Source organism: Artemia sp. Qi Xiang Cuo, chromosome 13 (genome assembly GCF_049724085.1).
Source record: "Artemia sp. Qi Xiang Cuo chromosome 13, ASM4972408v1, whole genome shotgun sequence".
NCBI lineage: Eukaryota > Metazoa > Arthropoda > Branchiopoda > Anostraca > Artemiidae > Artemia > Artemia sp. Qi Xiang Cuo.
The window spans coordinates 1,414,321-1,420,902 of record NC_142806.1 but is presented as its reverse complement, the minus strand read 5'-3'; the positions used below and the strand labels follow the sequence as shown (position 1 = coordinate 1,420,902).

The 6,582-nt window shown below is 34.3% G+C and overlaps 2 non-coding genes across 2 annotated transcripts; both read right to left on the bottom strand.

The window, feature by feature from the left end:
• Window positions 1-3,619: 3,619 nt before the first annotated feature.
• LOC148944838 (U1 spliceosomal RNA) lies at window positions 3,620-3,781 on the bottom strand. The gene has a single exon (XR_016142796.1). It is a non-coding gene; the product is annotated as a U1 spliceosomal RNA (small nuclear RNA).
• A 551-nt stretch (window positions 3,782-4,332) lies between these two features.
• LOC148944837 (U2 spliceosomal RNA) lies at window positions 4,333-4,523 on the bottom strand. Its single transcript, XR_016142781.1, has one exon. It is a non-coding gene; the product is annotated as a U2 spliceosomal RNA (small nuclear RNA).
• Window positions 4,524-6,582: the final 2,059 nt, after the last annotated feature.

Sequence of the window (6,582 nt, the reverse complement as noted above, 5' to 3'; positions counted from 1 at the left end):
TTAGGAAATCTAGCTCACAAAAGTCCAAAATAGCAAACTAGACAACCCAAATCATGAGTTACATGCAACACACATCTACGACAGGTTATGAAACCAAGCTAAGAAAATGTTACTAATAAAATCTGATGTATTTTAAACTGGGATGTTCATATTTCTGAAAACTAAAACCCAACTTTATTAAAAAATATACAAAAATATATTCAATTATCAAAAGAAATCAAATATTATTAATAAAATCAGATGTGTTTTAAACACGGATGTTCTTATAAAACCAAACTTTAAATATAAAAAAAATATGCAAAAATGTATCCCAATTATTAAAAGAAAAAAACCTAATAGTGATAAAATCAGATGTATTTTAAACATTGGATGTTCTTATTTCTGAAAATTAAAACCCAATTTGATTAGAAAATCAAATATTATTAATAAAACAAGACATACACTTACAAAAGGTTAGGAAATCTAGCTCGGAAAGGTTCAAAATAGAAAACTAGGCATCCCAAATCATGACTTTCATACGAAACACATCAACGTGTGTTGCTTAAGAAACCAAAAAGGTTAAGAAACTTTGCTAAGAAAAGTCTAAAATATTGTACCAAACATCCCAAATCATAGATTTCAAAAATCACACACCTACGACAGGCTATGAAACCTATGTAAGAAAAGTGCGAAATAGTAAATCCAGCACCCCAAATCATAGGTTTCAGACAATACACATCTACAAACGTTAAGAAATGTAGCTTAAATGTGATTTTTTATGCTTTAAGTATGTTTTATGTAATTCTATGACAGGTAAAAAAATTTGAAATAAAATTATCTTGTTAAAAAAATAAACTTCGAAAAAGTATAAAAATGGGGGGATGGGCCACAAAAAGTTGGGGGAGGGAACCCCTTAGAGGTTGGAGAGATTCGACCTTGGAGGTTGAGAGCCTTGGTGGCTAGGGTCATTGGTGGTTGTGGTCCTTGATGTTCAAATCCATAATCATCTCACTAATCTCATATTGTTTACTCGTTCATTCTAAGACATTTAAAAAAAGTTAAAATAAAATTATCATATTAAAAAAATAAACTTCACAAAAGGATAAAAAATGGGGGAATGGGCCCCAAAAAGTTGGGGGAGGGGACCCCTTGGAGGTTGGTGAGAGGGGACCTTGGAGGTTGAGGTCCGTGGTGGCTAGGGTCATTGATGGTTGCAGTCCTTGATGTTCAAATCCATAATCGTCTCACTAATCCTATATTGTGTACTTATTCATTCTATGACATGTAAAAAAACTTAAACTAAAATTATCCTGTTAAAAAACTAAACGTAAAAAACCCCTAAAAATTGGGGGGTTTGGGCCCCACAAATTTGGGAGAGGGGCCCCTTGGAGGTTGGAGAAAAGGGACCTTGGAGGTTGAGGGCCTTTGAGGCGAGGGTGATTGGTGGTTGCAGTCTTTGATGTTCAAATCCATAATTGCCTCAATAATCCCATATTGTGTACTTGTTCATTCTAAGACATGTAAAAAAAGTTGAAATAAAATTATCGTGTTAAATAAATAAATGATTAACTTTTTATATTAACAACACTGCTTAAATGATACTTGTGTAATATACAGTACACAATCGGGAAGTAAAGTTAGGTTAATTCCTAATGTCATCTTGACACTAATGGCTCCATCAAAAGTCACGCGCCTGAGAAAATGTGGCTGATTTTAGAAAAAAGGGGACCAAAAAAATGGAGGGCAACTAGGCCCCCTCCCAATCTCATTTTTTTTTCCCAAAGTCACCTGATCTAAATTTTGAGATAGCCATTTTGTTCAGCATGGTTAAAAATATGATACATATGTCCTTTAGGATGACTTAATCCCCCAAAGTTCCCGGAGGGAGCGCTTAAAGTTATAAGCTTTGCCCAATGTTAGCATATAGTATTGGTTATTAGGAATTAACCAGCCGTTAACAGGGGTTTTTTGGCTGGTAGTCGGGGGATGGGTGGGTGGGGGGTCATATGGGAGGACCTTTCCATGAAGGATGTTTCCAGGGGGGAAGGGACATTGCTATGAAGGGGGCACCGGATTTCCCAGCATTATTAAAAAAAAGATCAAAAATTTATTATAAAAAAAACAAGTTTTCAAACTGAAAATAAGGAGTAACATCAAAACTTAAAACGAACAGAAAATATTACGTGTATGATAGGGTTCACCCCCTTGTCAGTACCTCGCTCTTTAAGCCAAAGATTTTTTAGTACTTTTATAAGAGCTATTTATTCTAAATAACGGCCTTTGTGATTAAGGGGTCATTTTTAAAGAATTGGAAAAAAATTCGAACTTTAGCTTAAAGAGCGAGGTATTGACTAGTGGGCGAGCCACCTAATATACGCATTAAAATATATGAATATAGAAGTTCGTTACGTTAGTTAATTCTTAAGTTACGTATATTTATTACTAATAAAAACGTTCGTAAATAAAATTAAACAAGTTTCGAGAAAGCCATTTAAAAATATAAAAGTAAAATTAATATGCAAATTTTGTTTTAATTATTCATGTACCGGTGACCCAAAATCAAAACCTGCATTAATTCAAAAACGTTCAAAAATTAAAAAAAAACAAGTTTTTTTTAACTGAAAGTAAGGAACGACGTTAAAACTTAAAACGAACAGAAATTATTCCGTATATGAAGGGGGTGGTCCCCTACTAAACGCCCCGCTATTTCCGCTAATTTTTGATTTTATCACGACTCTATTTTTTTAAAAAATAAAAACTTTAGCCGAAAGTGTGAGGTGTGGAGGAGGGCACAGTCCCCATCATATACGGACTAATTTCTGTTCGTTATAAGCTTTAACGTCGTTCCTTACTTTCAGTTAAAAAAAACTTGTTTTTTTTATTTAATTTTAACAAGGTTCGAAAGCTACAAGGAATTCAATGTTCAATCAAGTAAATACGGGCAAAAAATCACATGATGAGAAAACATATTCAATGAGCAGCAACTCATGGGCAACTTAAATGACATGGTACGGAAACTACATCCGCAGAAAATAACATAAATATTCAGTAATCAGGCTCAAAAATAATTGTAATGTAACTGAGTGGTGGATCACAATGGCTGTAGCCAAAGGCCCCCCTATTTAAATATTCCAAGAACCATGAAGGTAGTGAAGGAATATTTAGTTTGATATGTTGCCAACGCAATTAACTTGATGAAATGTGTGGGGACCAAGGGCATTTCACTTTTTAAGACTAGCCTTTGTGACTTTATCTAAATTTTAAGACATTTGATTCGATTCCTAGTTCAAATTAAAAATCAATATTTAATAATTACAGAGTATTTTCAAAAACAAAATGCATCAGGAATCTATGATTGTATGATTTTAGCTTGCCAGTTCGGCTTAAGATCTTTCATTCGTCAATAATTACAGAGTATTTTTTAAAACAAAATGCATCAGGAATCTATGATTGTATGATTTTAGCTTGCCAGTTCGGCTTAAGATCTTTCATTCGTCAATAATTACAGAGTATTTTCTAAAACAAAATGCATCAGGAATCTATGATTGTATGAATTTAGCTTACAATTGATAAATATGTGACATATAAAAGAGGCTCAAATGACATTTCAGTTACATTCTGTAACTTTTCAGAATGTGGACAGGGGTCGGCGCGAACGCAGTCCTCCACTACCAAAAATTACGCGTTTGAGTTATCCCCATTCGGGGTAATCACAGAGGTCAATCCAAAGTGCATTGGAAAGCCCTCACCCTGGCAGTGCTTCCTCTTCATGATCAAGGCAGCTCCCCAGCCAGGTAAGTATGTTTAGTTAATGTCACTCAGAAACTCCAATTTATTAGCCAGATGCAGGTTTACAAAACTTTTTCACATCAATGAATCAAGTCTCTAAATTATTTTTGAAAATAGCAATGCCCCATTTCATTTTCATATGCAAACGTCTTAATCCTTTAAATGCAACTTTACATTTTTGAGAAAAGAAAACCAGGGGTTTCTCACTCTGTTATCAATATGACTGAAAAGTCGAAACTTATTTCTGAGAACCCAGTGGCAATTCTGTTCGAATCTTGGTTCAATTTAAATTTCAGCATTTAATAGTTGCATTCTATTTTCTAAAAAAGATGCTTGGGGACTTCAATCCAAGTTGGGAATTTTAATTTAATTATGGCGAGTGGTCATTGGCTTTTTCACCATTGAATTTCGTAAATTATAAGCAAATTTTCTTTTTTTCAGATGAAAAAAAAAGTATTTTCAATATATTCAAGGGCTAGGGACCTATAGGGGTGGTTTCCAGGAAATCTGAGAAATGCAGTATGAGTCATTGATTAGGGTTCATGGACTTTGATTTCCCCTCGAAAGGGGTAAGCTGATCCTCGAAGTACTGCAATACCGGGCCAACACGTGAAGGGAGCGGAGCAAGCCCCGACATCCCTCCGGTTTCCCAAAATCAGTTAATATTCTGGGCCCCATGTAGGGACGGTATCAGATATTAAGCTGATAAGAACATATACTACACTTTGATCTTAGCCAAAAGGCCGAGAAGCGATAATTCAACAAGGATTGTCAAAGGCTATATAAGGATACGAGTAAGAAAGTTTGTCACAAATTTAATTTCGGTTGCAATACACAAATGACTTTCAATTAACTTATCACTTTGTCTTGAGATTTTTATAAACATTTCCCATAATATCAAAGTTTATTGCAAATTTTCATGGTAAACGGAAAATTTGCCAATCAAGACTTGGAAAAAATTGTCATTCAAAAAGCCAAAATCAGACAAAGATAAAAAAAAACGCAAAAGAAAATCAAATAATTTGAAAATGGTGTATTTTGATTTAGCTCAATTTACCATTGAACATGTCCTGATAATTTCAACGTAGTACCCTTAGCCGTTCCTGAGGTATCGCCCTTTTGACAAAACTGAAAGCATGAAGTGTCTCTTGTTTAGTTTAAAATCCCCGCAAAAAATACCCAAAAATTTCTTTAACGTTACACGTTGGCAAAGCCACGAACATCTTAACGTAGAAAAAATTATATTTTCATAAAAAATAAGATTGCATCGATTTGTGACATCAGCAGTAAATTTTATTTTCAAGGATTTTATATCTGTTGTAAAAAAATAAAAATAAAAAATTATTCAAGCCTACAAACGATTTCTCCAGTATTGGTTCCAACTTTACGCATAACCGACCGCTCTAGAAGGCACTGAATTTTGTTTTTCATTTTCTAGTAATTATTAAGCTACACTAAAGTCATAGATTTTAATGTTCTATTTACCAAAGGAGTTGCAACATTTAGGTGATTAGTTTTGCTTACTGTTTTTCACGGTTTAACACTCTCCTACGAAATTTGTTGACTATAAGCAATGATTTGGGACAATCCAAATAAAAACGGATTACATACTTAGTTACATCACTTGCTAAATAATGCTATTTATTTAATAATAATTTCTGTCATTTATATAATAACAATTTCCGACAGTCGCTAAATCACAGGGTTTTTTCGTTATTTGAATTTAGGCTCCTGGCACCTCCTTCCTCACAGACCATTTTCTCTCGATTCTGATTCACCCTTCCCATAGAGAATTGCCTCTTGATTCTCTTTTCCCTTAAATCAGACCCTTGTCTTTTGAATCGCTTTCTCCTACCAGACAGAGTATTGTGTCTAGAAACAATATAAGGAACCAAAGAGACTAAAATCTTTGATAGTATTAAGCTAGAAACCCATGGGATCCCCAAATGAAAGGATTTGGCCCTATAAGATCTCAAAGCTCCTCATTTTAGAGGAACCTCCTAAAATGGAATGGACATAGGATAATTTCTTAAACCACATTGGCCTGAAATAACATAAATAAAGAAAAACGATCAAAAATGGGGCTTTGAAAGGCCAAATGAAAATACTGAAAAAACACAACAAAGCGAAAATTTCGAGGGGACAAACGCTTCTTTTCTTCGGCGAGATACAAAAAAATATAATCAATACGAGTGCCGAAGAACAACACAACAAATAAAATGCGGAAATTCAATTTAAATGTGAAAAAAACCAAAGAAAAAAAAAATTAAAAGATGAACAAAAATCAATAAAAGCCAAAAACTGTAAGAATTGAAACCAAATACCTAACAACAATAGAAGTGAGTCATTCACCAATATCCGTGATTTGCAGAGAAATTGAAAATTGAACCGCCATTGACGGATACTAACGAATAATTCACATTCACTTTCCGCGTTTTAGTTTTTGGTTTGTTCTTCAGCCACTCTCATTGATTGTATTTTTTCGTTTCACTTTGTTGTGTTTTTTCAGTATTTCATTTGGCCTTTAAAAACTCCATTTTTGCTCGTTTTTCTTTCTTTATGGAATGGAAATACTGTTCCTAGACGAAGGAGGAATGAGGGCCCATAGAGAATGGGGACTCAAGAGCACCTAGGACTTGGCTCGCTATTGCACCGAGCTAAGAGTGCCTTTGAGCATTCCTTACCCACTTACAATTAGCTTCGCCGGATGTAATCTGCAAAAGATGACAACAAATGCTTAGCCGGTAACTTATCAACTGAAAAGCTGTATGCAACTAGGCGAATAACAACACTAATCATGTCTACTTTACTATA